The sequence below is a fragment of the Macaca thibetana genome, chromosome 7, assembly GCF_024542745.1.
Source record: "Macaca thibetana thibetana isolate TM-01 chromosome 7, ASM2454274v1, whole genome shotgun sequence".
Lineage (NCBI taxonomy): Eukaryota > Metazoa > Chordata > Mammalia > Primates > Cercopithecidae > Macaca > Macaca thibetana.
Window position 1 is genome coordinate 1,487,589 of NC_065584.1, and position 12,022 is coordinate 1,499,610.

Consider the following 12,022-nt stretch of genomic DNA (forward strand, 5'->3'; position numbering starts at 1 on the left):
GGCCTGCCAGAGTCCCGCACCCAGTCAAGGGCCCAGAGGAATCCCGGATGGGAATGGATTATGTGCCTCTCACCATCCCATCCCTGGGCTCCAGGGACTGGGGGGCAGAAAAGAGCATCTGAGTGGGTGGGCAGGGCAGCAGCCAGCTGTAGGCATCTGGACTCAGGTAGCTTCAGCTCCCTCTGCCTCCCCAGTCCCGCCCCAAGCCCCACCCCACCCTGCCTTCAGCCCTGCCCCCGTCCTGCCCCACTCAACCCTCAGCCAAGCTCCACCCTCAGTCCCATCCCCATCACTGACCCCCACAGCCACACCCCCCATCCACGCCCTCAGCCACACCCCATCCACGCCTTCAGCCATACCACCCCTCACAGCCACATACCCCTCAGCCACACCCTTAGTATGCCACCCCAGCCACACCCTTGGGCACACACCCCTCAGCCAGGCCACATCCATACCCTGAGCTCCGCCTCACCCTCAGCCCTGCCCCACCCCTTCCTCACGTGGCAACCCAGGGGCTGCAGATGTGCCCGGAGAGGGCAGGAGGGTAGAAACGTAGGTATCTTGGGAGAATAGCCAGGTAGACTACAGGACCCGAGCTGGGGCTGGGCCCCTCCCTGTCTAGCCAGAGCATTGCCTGTGAGGCTGCAGGTGGCTTGGTGTGTGCTGCAGGCTCAAGGTCCTGCCCCGGGGAGCATGACATTCAGGCCCAGAAATTGCATCGTGCTGCACACAGCCCGAGGGGATAACCCTGTGATGTCCAGGTCACCAGCAGGTTTGGTGTCAAGACCGAGCTGCCAAGGACAGGTTTCTGGAAGGCACAGCATCATAGGTGGAGAGACTTGGAGTGAGGTCCTCAGCCCTGGAACCAGTGAATGTGTGCCCTTATTGGGAAAGGGGGTCTTTGCAGAAGCAAGTTAGCTGAAAATAATGAAGTGGAGAGGGGCTCCTGGGTTAAAGGGGTGAGCCCTAATGTAATCACAAGTGTCCTAGGAGGATGGCAGAGGGAGACTGACACAGAAGAAGCCAGGTGAGGTTGGAAGCAGAGGCAGAGGCCGAGCAAGCAGACGCTACTCCCTGGGCCTGAAGATGGCGGAGGAGCTGAGAGTTCAGGGATGCAGAGACTGGAGGAGGCAGGGAAGGTTCTCCCCACAAGCCTTGAGGGAGCACGGCCTCCAGCACACCTAGACCTTGGCCCTGTAGGATTCATCCGGACCTGTGGTATAAATGTGTGGTGTTTAAGCCACTGGGCTGTGCAAATTGTCAGAGCAGCCACGGCGCGTTCCTAGAAGGAGCCGTTGAGGGGATTCAACAGGCAGTGATGGGGTCCTCACAAGCCTGTGAGCCACTCAGAGCCATGAGAGTGGCTAGGCTTGGTGAGGTGCAGGCCATGCCCACCTCCTCTAAGGCAGCCTTACAGCCGACACCTTTTCTCTTTCTCTCTTTCTCTCTCTCTCTCTCTCTCTCTCTCTCTCTCTCTCTCCGGGTTGGACTGCTCTCCATCGTCCCCCAGGGCATGACTGCCTCCCAAGGCTGTGCTGGGGTGCTTTGCTTGAGGTGAGCACTGATATCCCGGGGGGTGTGAGAGGCACCTGCCCAGTGGCCCCGTGTGCAGGATGGGCAGTGGGCCCTGGCTGGCTGAGCATGTGGCCTGGCTGGTGCCCGCAGGCTGCAGCCTTCCTGGGGTGGCCAGGATCAGTGAAGGCCCACAAAGTCTGGGCCTGGGATCCCTGCAGCGCTGGCTGAGGACCGGCAGGGCTGGGCAGTGAGGGCACCGGGTCACTGTCACCACCCGCGGTTTATTACTTCACTGGGTGGGACCCGGCACACCTGCCTTCCCGACACCCTGGAATCCCTGCCTCCTCCTAGAGCCCCCAAGCCCATCTCCCTCAGAGCCTCCAGAGACAGACCTGGGGAGGCATTTCTTCTGCCCCCAGCACAAGCCCAGGCGGCCAGGAAGGCACTGTGGGTCTAAAGGAGAGGATCCCGGGACTGCCTGAGAGGTGACTCTGACGAGGCAAGCACGGAGCCCACTGAGAAGGGGGATGGGAGCCCCACTAGGGATGGGCTAGCTCCTCATGAAGGACAAGGGCCCAGGAAGGACAAGGGGGCCTGCTGGGGTAGGATCTGCTATGCTGGAGTTCCTGTGAACCTGGCCCAGAGCTGCCTCTCCTTTTCCTCATCGGTCCTCACAGGTCCACAGTGGTTGCCGTATTGGGAGGTCCCGTGGTGGCAGGGATGGGACACCTGGTATACGCCTGCCAGGTGTATCTGATAGGCTTATGCTCACACCTTCGCCTGGCACCTAGGCACAGCCTGAGCACCTGGGCACTGAAGTGAGGGCAAGGCCTAGGGAACCCACAGGATGGCCGAGGAGGCAACTGCAGGGCGCCTGGGACCCCTGTGCTCAGGAGGTAGAAGGATGCAGCCTGAAGACCCACACCACAGGCTCCCCGGGCAGTGCAGCCCACAGAGCTCGAGGAGGCAGCCCTGAGCCTCCCAGGGAGAGACGCTCTGTGCACGCCGGCACGGGCCCAGAGTTACAAGCCCTAGGACAGCCAGGGAGAGGCCCAGGCCCCAGGCCAGCAAAGGGGTGCGGGAAGCAAGAGGCCCCGGCCACAGCATGAGGTGAGCCCATCAAGCCGGGGCCGGGTGGGCAATGGGAGGCAGGCAGGGCTTGGGGTGGGACCCTGCTGCAGCGCCATCCACTGTCAACCAGAGGAGTTTCTTCCCTGTGCAGAGTCCACGGGCCTCCTGTGAGTGTGTGCATGGGCACACGTGTGTGTGTGCCTCTGCTGTGTGTCTGTACACACGTATGTTTTGGGTTCTTTTGTGTCTCAGACCATAGAGTCTGCCCCTCCCACCAAAGTCCAGGCAGAAGGATGAACTCACGCCCCTGGGGCCCAGGTGTCAGCAGCCTTTGCCGGATCATCGTTTCCGGTTGTCATTTGCCTTTGCCCACAACCCTATTTCTCCACCATTCCTTAAAGGCCTCAACATGCATTTAAGGCATAAAGGTGAAAATGCCCAGAAACATCTGACTCCACCGTGGAACCTAGGAGCAAGCTGGGGTAGCTGAGGAGCGGGGCCGTTGGCAGAGGCTGGGGTCTAGGCGGAACTTTGGCGGAGGCACGTCCCGGTACGGGCTCCTGACTTCGTCCTCCTGGGACAAGCCCAAACCCGCTCTTTAAATATGGGAGGGACTTTGCTGACCCTGGCCCTGATCCCAGCACTTGGAAACTAAGGAGTGGTCGCCTCCCTCCTGTCACAGCCGCCCGTTCATCATCACAGAAGCGACTCTGTCGCCCCTATGGGCCCCTCTGTGACTGCTGCCTGGGTCCAAGCTGAGCTCAGCTGCCCAGGCCCAGAAGGAAAGCCCAGGCCAGGCACCCAGCACCGGGGAGAGCCACAGCAAGCAGCCAATGTTGCCCAGGAGAAGAGTAGCCGGCAAGGCAGAACGTGAGCTGCCACTGGCTCAAGAGGCTTTGCTGGTCGTCCTGGGGCTCTGGACATGACCTGGAGGAGCAAGGGGAGAAGTCACATGGTGGTCCCATCCCGGGGCCTGATGGCAGGTGGCCACCCATCCCAGAGTGGTAGCCAGACGCCAGCGCCATTCCCACAGTCACATCGTTGGTCACAGACTGCAGGACAGAGTGTCTTCTCTCCATCGCAGTGCTGTCCAAACCCATAGCCTAGGGTAGACCTGGAAGATTCATTGTCCACACCCGGGTCTGGAGCACAGCCATGAGCCTCGCCAGCTGCCTGTGCATGGAAAGCCAGTCCAAGCCCTGCTCCATCCCTAGCCAATGTCAGTGTCCTTTCCCCTTCTCCCAAGTGAGCTCTAGCCACCTGCCTACCCTGCCATCTGAGGATGACAACCTTCATTCAATTGGAACCCGGCTGTGCCACCAGCTGGCCTGCAGTCCTGGGCAGACTCCGTCACCTCGCTATGCCTTAGCCTCTCCATCTGCACAGGAGGAGGATGATGATGGTGGTGATGGTGGTGATGGCTTCCTTTTGCATCTGAGGCAAGGACTCAATGAGATGATACACATCAGGCACTGGGTATGGTGCCGGTCCTTCCTGAACACTCATCTATGTGAGCTGTCCTTGTGAAACGGGTGTCACCACATTTCCCCATGCAGAACATCCTTTGTCTGCCATACTTGAAACGTCTGCCCCAATACTAACAGCTCCTTATGGAAGATGTGCACACACCCACCTACCCTCATACTCCCAAAGGTTCTCATGCCTTATCAAGCCAAAGTCCAGCCAGGAACTTTACAGCAGCATCCCTTTCCCTCTCCATGCACCAAGGAGCAAGGCAAAGCACTACATCTTCCATCTGGGGGTAATGCTGCCCTCTTGTCCCATTTTCACTGCCATGCCTAAGAGGCAGTGCTTTCCCCCACAAGGTTCCATGGCAGCCTACCTACAGCAACTCTGTTCACATGAGTTTCAGCATCCTTGCAGTGGCTCCCCTGCCATGCTGTGGCTCTTCATTCACACTCGCCTCCTGCTCCCTGTGGCAGGCATAGATTCTGAATGATCTGGATACATTGCTTTGTTAATGACAGTACACCTCCTGTGCTGGGGAAGACACAGCAGATACAGAAGGCAATTGTTGGGCACAAAATAATGACAGCAGAGATGATGGCAAGTTGGCATTTTTCTAGCAATAAAACTTAAAACTGACTCAAGAAGAAAAGGAAATCATAATTGGAACAATAATCCTCAAGGAAGCATTAAGATTATTAAATAATTGTCCTCACGGATGACTTCAGGCCAAGATGGCTTTATGGGTGAAGTTTAGACTTTCAGAAAACTAATCAGTTCCCATAAGAATTGCTCCAGGATTTGGAGGAACATGGAAAAGTCCATTAAAGGAATCACACTCCACAGTTCCCAGAGTAAAACATGGGCTAACTTGCGTTTCGGTAAAGAGCCAAATGTTATAAACAACACCCTAGAAAGCCAAATTCTGTCCATCTCATTGAAGAACAACTTACACCGGGAATTAAGAACTATTTCTAGCTCATCCCACTACTCAGGCCAATGATGACATCCTTCTCCATCCCTTCCCAATGTCTGTGCATTTCCTGTGACACAGGAGGTCTGGGGTAGGGAGGGCTCCTGCCTTAGGTCCGAGGCCCTGTCTGAAGAGGGGTAGGTGAGGAGGCCACTTGATGGTCTGGGCCAAGACAGCCATAGGATGCATCATTCATTATCAAGGAGGCTGAGGGCTGGGTCTCCAGGTCCAAGGAACTCCCCACAAGGTGGGAACCCTGCCCAGCCCCACACAGCCTCTGCTGGGGGACCCTGCTCTGGCACAGAGCCTGGGGACAGGTCCTGAGCTCAGGCAGAGTCTGCCTCCCTGTCATTTAGGAACTAAACCTAGTGGCAAGATGCTGGAGCCCAGCCCCCATCTGACCTTACAGGGCCAAGGCTGGGGCCCTGGGTTCCCCTCAAGGCGCAGCAGGACTAGAGAGGCCCAGGCAGTGCAGGAGTGACCAAGGCCGGGGCTTCCTCCAGAGCCCTCAAGCATCACGGCATCAGGAAGGGTAGGACCCTGGCGGCAGGAATTGGCACCAAAGCTCCAGAAGCTACCCTGGACACCATGGAGAGAGGCCTGGAGGGAAAGTGCCAGGCACTGCCTCCCCTTCTGATCCCACCTGAGGTGGCTGCCAAGCCCAGAGAGCGGCTCTGATGTCCCCCAGCCCTGCAGCCCACTGACACCTGTACTGTGCCCCTGTGAGACCCCTGTGCAAAGAAGTCACCACCCTACACTCAAAGACAGTGGGGGGCCTTGCCCCACATCCTCAGAGCATGGCCCGCTGCTGCAGGGATGGTCTCCTCGAGGCCCCCCAGAGCTCTATCATAAGGGCTCCCTCCACCCCCTGCACCAAGAGACAGCCAGACCCCAGCAGGGCTTCCAGTGGCTTCAGGGCACACCCCTAGGCTGACCCCAGCCCCATCAACACCTGTCTGAGAAAGCTCCACGCACCAGAACTGACCGTTTGCTCCAACTCCCGACCTCCGGTTCTCAGGGCGTCTGCTGAAAAGGCTGCAACTGCACGTCCTTCCTCCGTCCGTTCCCGATGTCTGTGCATCTCCTGTGGCCAGGAGGGTCTTTCTCGGGACTTGAGAGCCGCTCCCTGAAGTGTCCCCGCTAGGAAGGATGGGGCCGGTATCTCCAGGCTCTGGGAGGACAGAATCCTGACCTCAACAGTGGCCGGCGCGGACACAGCGGGCCCCATCCCAGGGACGCTGACCAGCGCTGGGCAACTTTTCCCTTCGCTGATGACTAGGCCCCGAGCACCCTCCCTGCTCCCTGTACCACCTCCCTTTACAAGGCTGTCGCTTCTGCACAGATGATAATGGAGCTTGGCTCATTCCCCTAGAGTCAGTAGGGAGTGAATGACAAAACTCAGTTTCCTCCGCCTGAACTCAAGTCTGCCTGCGTTTACCTGACCACACCTGGTGGACAGTTTGGACAAATTTGCACACTCAGAGACACAGACCCTTCTAGAAATCATTATCTCCCCATCCCTGGGACCCCTCTCCTGGGGAAGTCGGCTAGGCACTGGCCTGGGCCCTCCTGCTGTCCTAGGAGGCTGCTGACCTCCTGGCCTGGCTCCTGTCCCCAGCTCCAGAGCCAGAGCAGACGACAGGGACGCTGCAGGCTAGGAAGCCGCCCCCTCCAGGCCAGGGTCTAGTGCAGGTGCCCAGGTCAAGAAAGATTGTGAACGCAGGAATGACTGGGCCACACCCCTCCCGTGCCCGCCCCCTCCTGCCCTGCACCCCACAGCCCAGGCCCACATGCTGGATGCCCCTCCACAGCAGAGGTGCAGTTCTGTGATCCCCTGGGAAAGACGCCCTCAGCCTCCACCCTGTCCCACGGCCCAAGGAAGACAAGACACAGGCCCTCTCCCCACAGTCTCCCACCCAGCTCCTGCTGGGACCCTCAAGGTGTCCCGCCCGCCTCTGCGGGAAATCCGGGACTCACCAGCAACCCTCAGGAAGCAGAGCGTGGCCCCATTTCATAGGAGGCTTTGTCACAATGAAATTCTTAGAAAGCCTTGACTACGATGATGACCGTGGCGTGGCCGTGAATACTGTCAGCTCCCACAGTTGCTGCAGCAAAAATGTCCTCAGACAGGGTGGGGGCCCTGGGTCGTCTGTCGTCCTGCTCAACCCAGAGCACGCAGGAGGATCTGAGGTGCCACACCCGACACCCAGGCCAGAACATGCCTCCCTCCAGGGTGACCTGCCATGTCTTGCATTGCTGGAGGGACAGGGGCAGCCTAAGGGGGTCTGCGGCCAGGAGATGAATCCCATTAACCCAAAGGAAAACGAGCAGGACCCAACCACCCTCCCCGTTGAGGCCGACCTGCCCAGAGGGGCCTGAGCCACCCATACACCGGGCGGAACATGTACAGGCCCCGGTCTCTGCGGGTGCTCCACTAGCTGGGCTCCCACTCCTCGCCCCACACCTAAAACGAGCCACAGCCTCAGAGCCCCTGAAGGAGACCCCGCCCAGCAGCCCAGCCCCACCCCGGAGGCCCCAGAGCTCAGGGAGCCTGGGCGGATTCTGAACAGCCCTGAGTCACGGTGGGTATAGCTGGAACTATCACTGTGAGAAAAGCTATGTCCAAAACTGTCTCCTGGCCACTGCCGGAGGCCTAGCCAGAGAGGGGAGCAGCCGCCCCAAACCTCGGTCCTACCCAGCTCGCATGATCCCCAGCACCCGGAGCACAACGCAGTCCCCACTGAATGGTGAGCACGGGGACCGGGGCTCTGGGGGGTCAGGGAAGGGGCTGGACCCCATCCTACTGCCCTGGCCCCAGTGCCCCTGGCCAGAACTGACCCTACCACCACCAACAGTCCCTCAGGGAAACAGGGGTCACCGGCACCTCCCAACATCAACGCCAGGCAGCCCAGGCACAAACCCCACATCCAGAGCCGACTCCAGGAGCTCATTCACCCCAGTACCCTGGGGGACCCCAACCCTGATGACTCCCCCACTGGAATCCGCCCCAGAGGCCACCAGGACCAAAGACCCCGCCCTGTCTCTGTCCCTCACTCAGGGCCTGCTGCGGGGCGAGCACGTGAAGCAGAGTCGGGCTTAGGGGACACCACTGTGGGCCCGACCTCGACCAGGCCACAGGCCCTTCCTCCCTGCCCTGGTGCAGCACGGACTCTGGGGTCTGGGCCGGGAGGAACTTCTGGCAGGTCGCCAAGCACAGAGCCCCCGGGCTGCAGTGGTCCCAGGAGGATCCCAAGGAGGTGGCCCACGCCCCTTCCTCCCAGCTGGACCCCATGTCCTCCCCAAGATAGGGGTGTCATCCAAGGCAGTTCCTCCATGGAGCCCCATTCAGGCTCCTCCCCAGACCCCACTGGGCCTCAGTCCCGGCTCTGGGAATGCAGCCACCTCAGGCACCCCAGGCAGCCCAGGCCCAGCCACCCTGCAGCGCCCAAGCACACACCTTGGAGCAGAGCAGGGTGCATCTGGGAGGGCCCGGGCTCCCCACCCCCACCCCCACCCGCACACCCCACCCACCCCTGTCCAGCGGCTCTACAGGAAGGTCAGAGCCCCCATGGGGTATGGACTTAGGGTCTCACTCACGCGCTTTCCCTCCTGGGAGAAGGGTCCTCATGCCCAGATCCCCACAGCAATGCTGGTCACAAGTGGAGGCAGTGGCCCCAGGGACACACTGATCTGCCCCTCAGGTTCATCCAGCCCCGGCTGCCCTGCTGTCCCTGGGAGGCCTGGGCTCCACCAGACCACAGGTCCGGGACACCGCACACAGGAGCCACCAACACAGCTCACAGGAAGAAGATAAGCCCCAGATCCGCAGGGTGAGGACCTGCCTTGCTACCACCGCTTCCTGCCCCAGACGTCAGCGCCCTCCCCCTTCCTCTTACACCAGGCCAGGAAGCTGTTCCCACACAGTTCAACCCCAAACCGGGACCACCTGGCACTCAGGTCACTGCCGTTTCCTTCTCCGTTTACTCCCAGCGCCTCTGTGCTCCCTCCCTCCTCCCTCCTTCGGGGGAGCACCCTGTGCAGCCCCTCCCTGCAGCCCACACCCTCGGGAGACCCGACCCTGCCTTCGGCCCTTTCTACCCCACTGTTCTTGCCGCCCACACAGACAACCCTGGGGTCCTGTCCCTGCAGCCCACACCCTGGGGAGACCCGACCCTGCCTCCAGCCCTTTCTCCCCCGCTGTTCTTGCCGCCCACACAGACAACCCTGGGGTCCCGTCCCTGCAGTCCCCACCCTGGTCTCCACCCAGACCCCTGTCCCTCCCTCCAGACACCCCTACTAGGCCAACCCTACACCTGCAGGCCCTCCCCTGTTCTGCTGCAGAGCATCAGTTTCTCCTGCCTGTGCCCATCTCGTGCCCTCTCCTGTCCACAACTTGAGCTCTTCCTCTCCTGGGGCCCCTGAGCCATGGCACTGACCCTGCATTCCCACCTACACACTGCCCATGCCCTCACCTTCCTCCGGCCACGCTCCCCTCTCAGGCCCAGCTGTTGTATTTCCAGGACAAAGGCTCACCCAAGTCTTTGCCATGCAGGCCTGGGCCCTTGCCCTCACTGCCCATTTACAGGGCAGCATCCTGAGCACAGAAGCAGGGAGCTCAGCCCTTCCACAGGCAGAAGGCACTGAAACAAATCGGCCTCCAACACCTTGACGCATGTCCGCCTGTGTCTGTCACTGCCCGCACCTGCAGGGAGGCTCGGCTCTCCCTTCAAAGATGAGGGATCCAGGCAGCAACATCACGGGAGAATGCAGGGCTCCCAGACATCCTGGTCCTCTCACAGGCCTCTCCTGGGAAGAGACCTGCAGCCACCACGGAACACCCATGGAGGCCGCTGGATAGTAACTGAGTCAGTGACCGACCTGGAGGGCAGGGGAGCTGTGAGCCCGAGCCCAGACCGCAGGGACAGAGACCAGCTGCTGACGTCCCGAGCCCCTCACTGGCGGACGAACCACACCCTGTGGAAACAGAACAGACCCACAGTCCCACCTGGAACGGGGCAGACTCTGCCGAGCCCCCAGAACCAGCCCTGAGAAACACCAGGCAACAGCATCAGCGGGGGCTCCCGAGAAAGAGAGGAGGGAAGGTCTCCTCCACCAGCAAGCGCTTCCCTTGACCAAAAACAGGGTCCACGCAACTCCCCCAGGACAAAGGAGGAGCCCCCTGTACAGCAATGGGCTCAGAGTCCTCTCCAAGACACACGAGTTTCAGACAAAAACCCCCTGGAAATCACAGTCTCAGCAGGATAACTGGCCAGAGACAGCAAGGGGGGACTTGTTGACACCTGCAGGGACAGGAGGATTTTGTGGGGGCTCGTGTCACTGTGAGGATATTGTACTAGTACTACTTGCTATGCCCACAGTGACACAGCCCCAGTCCCAAAACCCTGCTGTAAAGGCTCCTACTTCTGGGGCTGAGGGGCTGGGGGAAGCGTCTGAGAAGTAGGGCCTAGGGGTGTCCATCAACACCCAAAACACACCAGACTCCTCCCCATATATCATCCGCACCGGGCAGCGAGCAGAGTAAACAGAAAATGAGAGGCAGCTGGGAAGCTTGCATAGGCCCCAGGGAAACAGCTTTGGTGGGTATGAAAGAGGGGATGCAGGCAGAGCCTGAGCAGGGCCCTTTGCTGTTTCTGCTTTCCCGTGCAGAGAGTTCCATAAACTGGTGTTTGGGATCAATAGCTGGGAGTGAGCCCTGGAGGACAGTCTGTGGAAAGGGCAGAGGGAAGGAGGAGCAGCCGCTATCCTATGCTGTCATCATTCGAAAGTTTGCCCTGTGCCCACACGGCTGCATCATGGGATGCTTAACAGCTGATGTAGACACAGCTGAAGAAAGAATCAGTGAGGTGAATTTGCAGCACAGATCTGAATAAATTCTCCTGAATGTGGGGCAGCACAGAAACAAGCACACAGAAAGTGCCTGATGCAAGAGCAAAGTTCAGTGGGCACCTTCAGGCATTGCTGCTGGGCACACACACTCTGAAAAGCACTGGCAGGAACTCCCTGTGACAAAGCAGAACCCTACAGGCAATGCCAGCCCTAGAGCCCTCCCTGAGAGCCTCATAGGCAAAGATGTGCAGAACATCTGATTGTCATAGCCCCAAACTGAGAACGAAGCAAATGTCCACCTGAAGGAAAACAGGCATATAAAAGATGGCAGGTTCATGCAATGCGAACCCAGTCACGAGGACAATAGAGGTTGCAGGCAACTCTGCAGATGAGTTCATGACAATGCTGAGTAATTGGAGTAACAACAGAAACTCCAAAAAATACTTTCACTATGACTTCTTCTGAATAAAATTTACACATGGCACAAGGAACTATCTTCTTAAGTGATAAACTTTCCACTAGAAAAACTACAAGGAAAATGAAGAAAATGAAGATCACATAAACACAGTTGTGGTTACTTCCACCGGGGAAGGAAGAGGGCATGAACTGAGATGCACAGGGTTGGCAAGTCTCCTAACAAAAATAGAACAAATTTACTACAGTACCTTAAAAACAGCAGTTAAACTTCTAAATCGCAGGAAGAGGAAAATGCACACAGCTGTGTTTAGAAAATTCTCACTCCGGCACTGTTCATAATAGCAAAGACATTAACCCAGGTTGGATAAATAAATAATGACACAGGCAATTGCACAATGATACAGACATATATTTAGTATATGAGACATCGATGATGTATCCCCAAAGAAATGACTTTAAAGAGAAAAGGCCTGATGTGTGGAGCACTCACCTCCCTGGGCATCCACGGACAGGTTGCAGGCTCACCCTGTGGCAGGGCAGGCTGGTACCTGCTGGCAGCTCCTGGGGCCTGACGTGGAGCAAGCACAGAGCCATATCCCCCAGAGGACGTATACCGCCGAGGATGGCACTGTCAGTGCATTCTGGAGACAAGCAGCTCAGCGACACTCCCAGGCCAGAGCCCGAGAGGGACGCTCATGCACAGGGAGGCAGAGCCCAGCTCCTCCACAGCCT

The 12,022-nt window shown here is 58.8% G+C and overlaps 1 long non-coding RNA gene and 1 gene segment (V, D, J or C); one reads left to right on the plus strand and one right to left on the minus strand.

Annotated features, from left to right (window-relative positions):
* Positions 1-12,022, plus strand: part of LOC126958568 (immunoglobulin heavy constant gamma 1-like) — a 510,670-nt gene that overhangs the window by 312,173 nt on the left and 186,475 nt on the right.
* LOC126958620 (uncharacterized) lies at positions 234-8,536 on the minus strand. Its single transcript, XR_007727240.1, has 5 exons — positions 7,004-8,536; positions 6,002-6,197; positions 5,429-5,605; positions 3,855-4,587; positions 234-3,513 (listed from the first exon to the last, which is right to left on the minus strand). It is a non-coding gene; the product is annotated as an uncharacterized LOC126958620 (long non-coding RNA).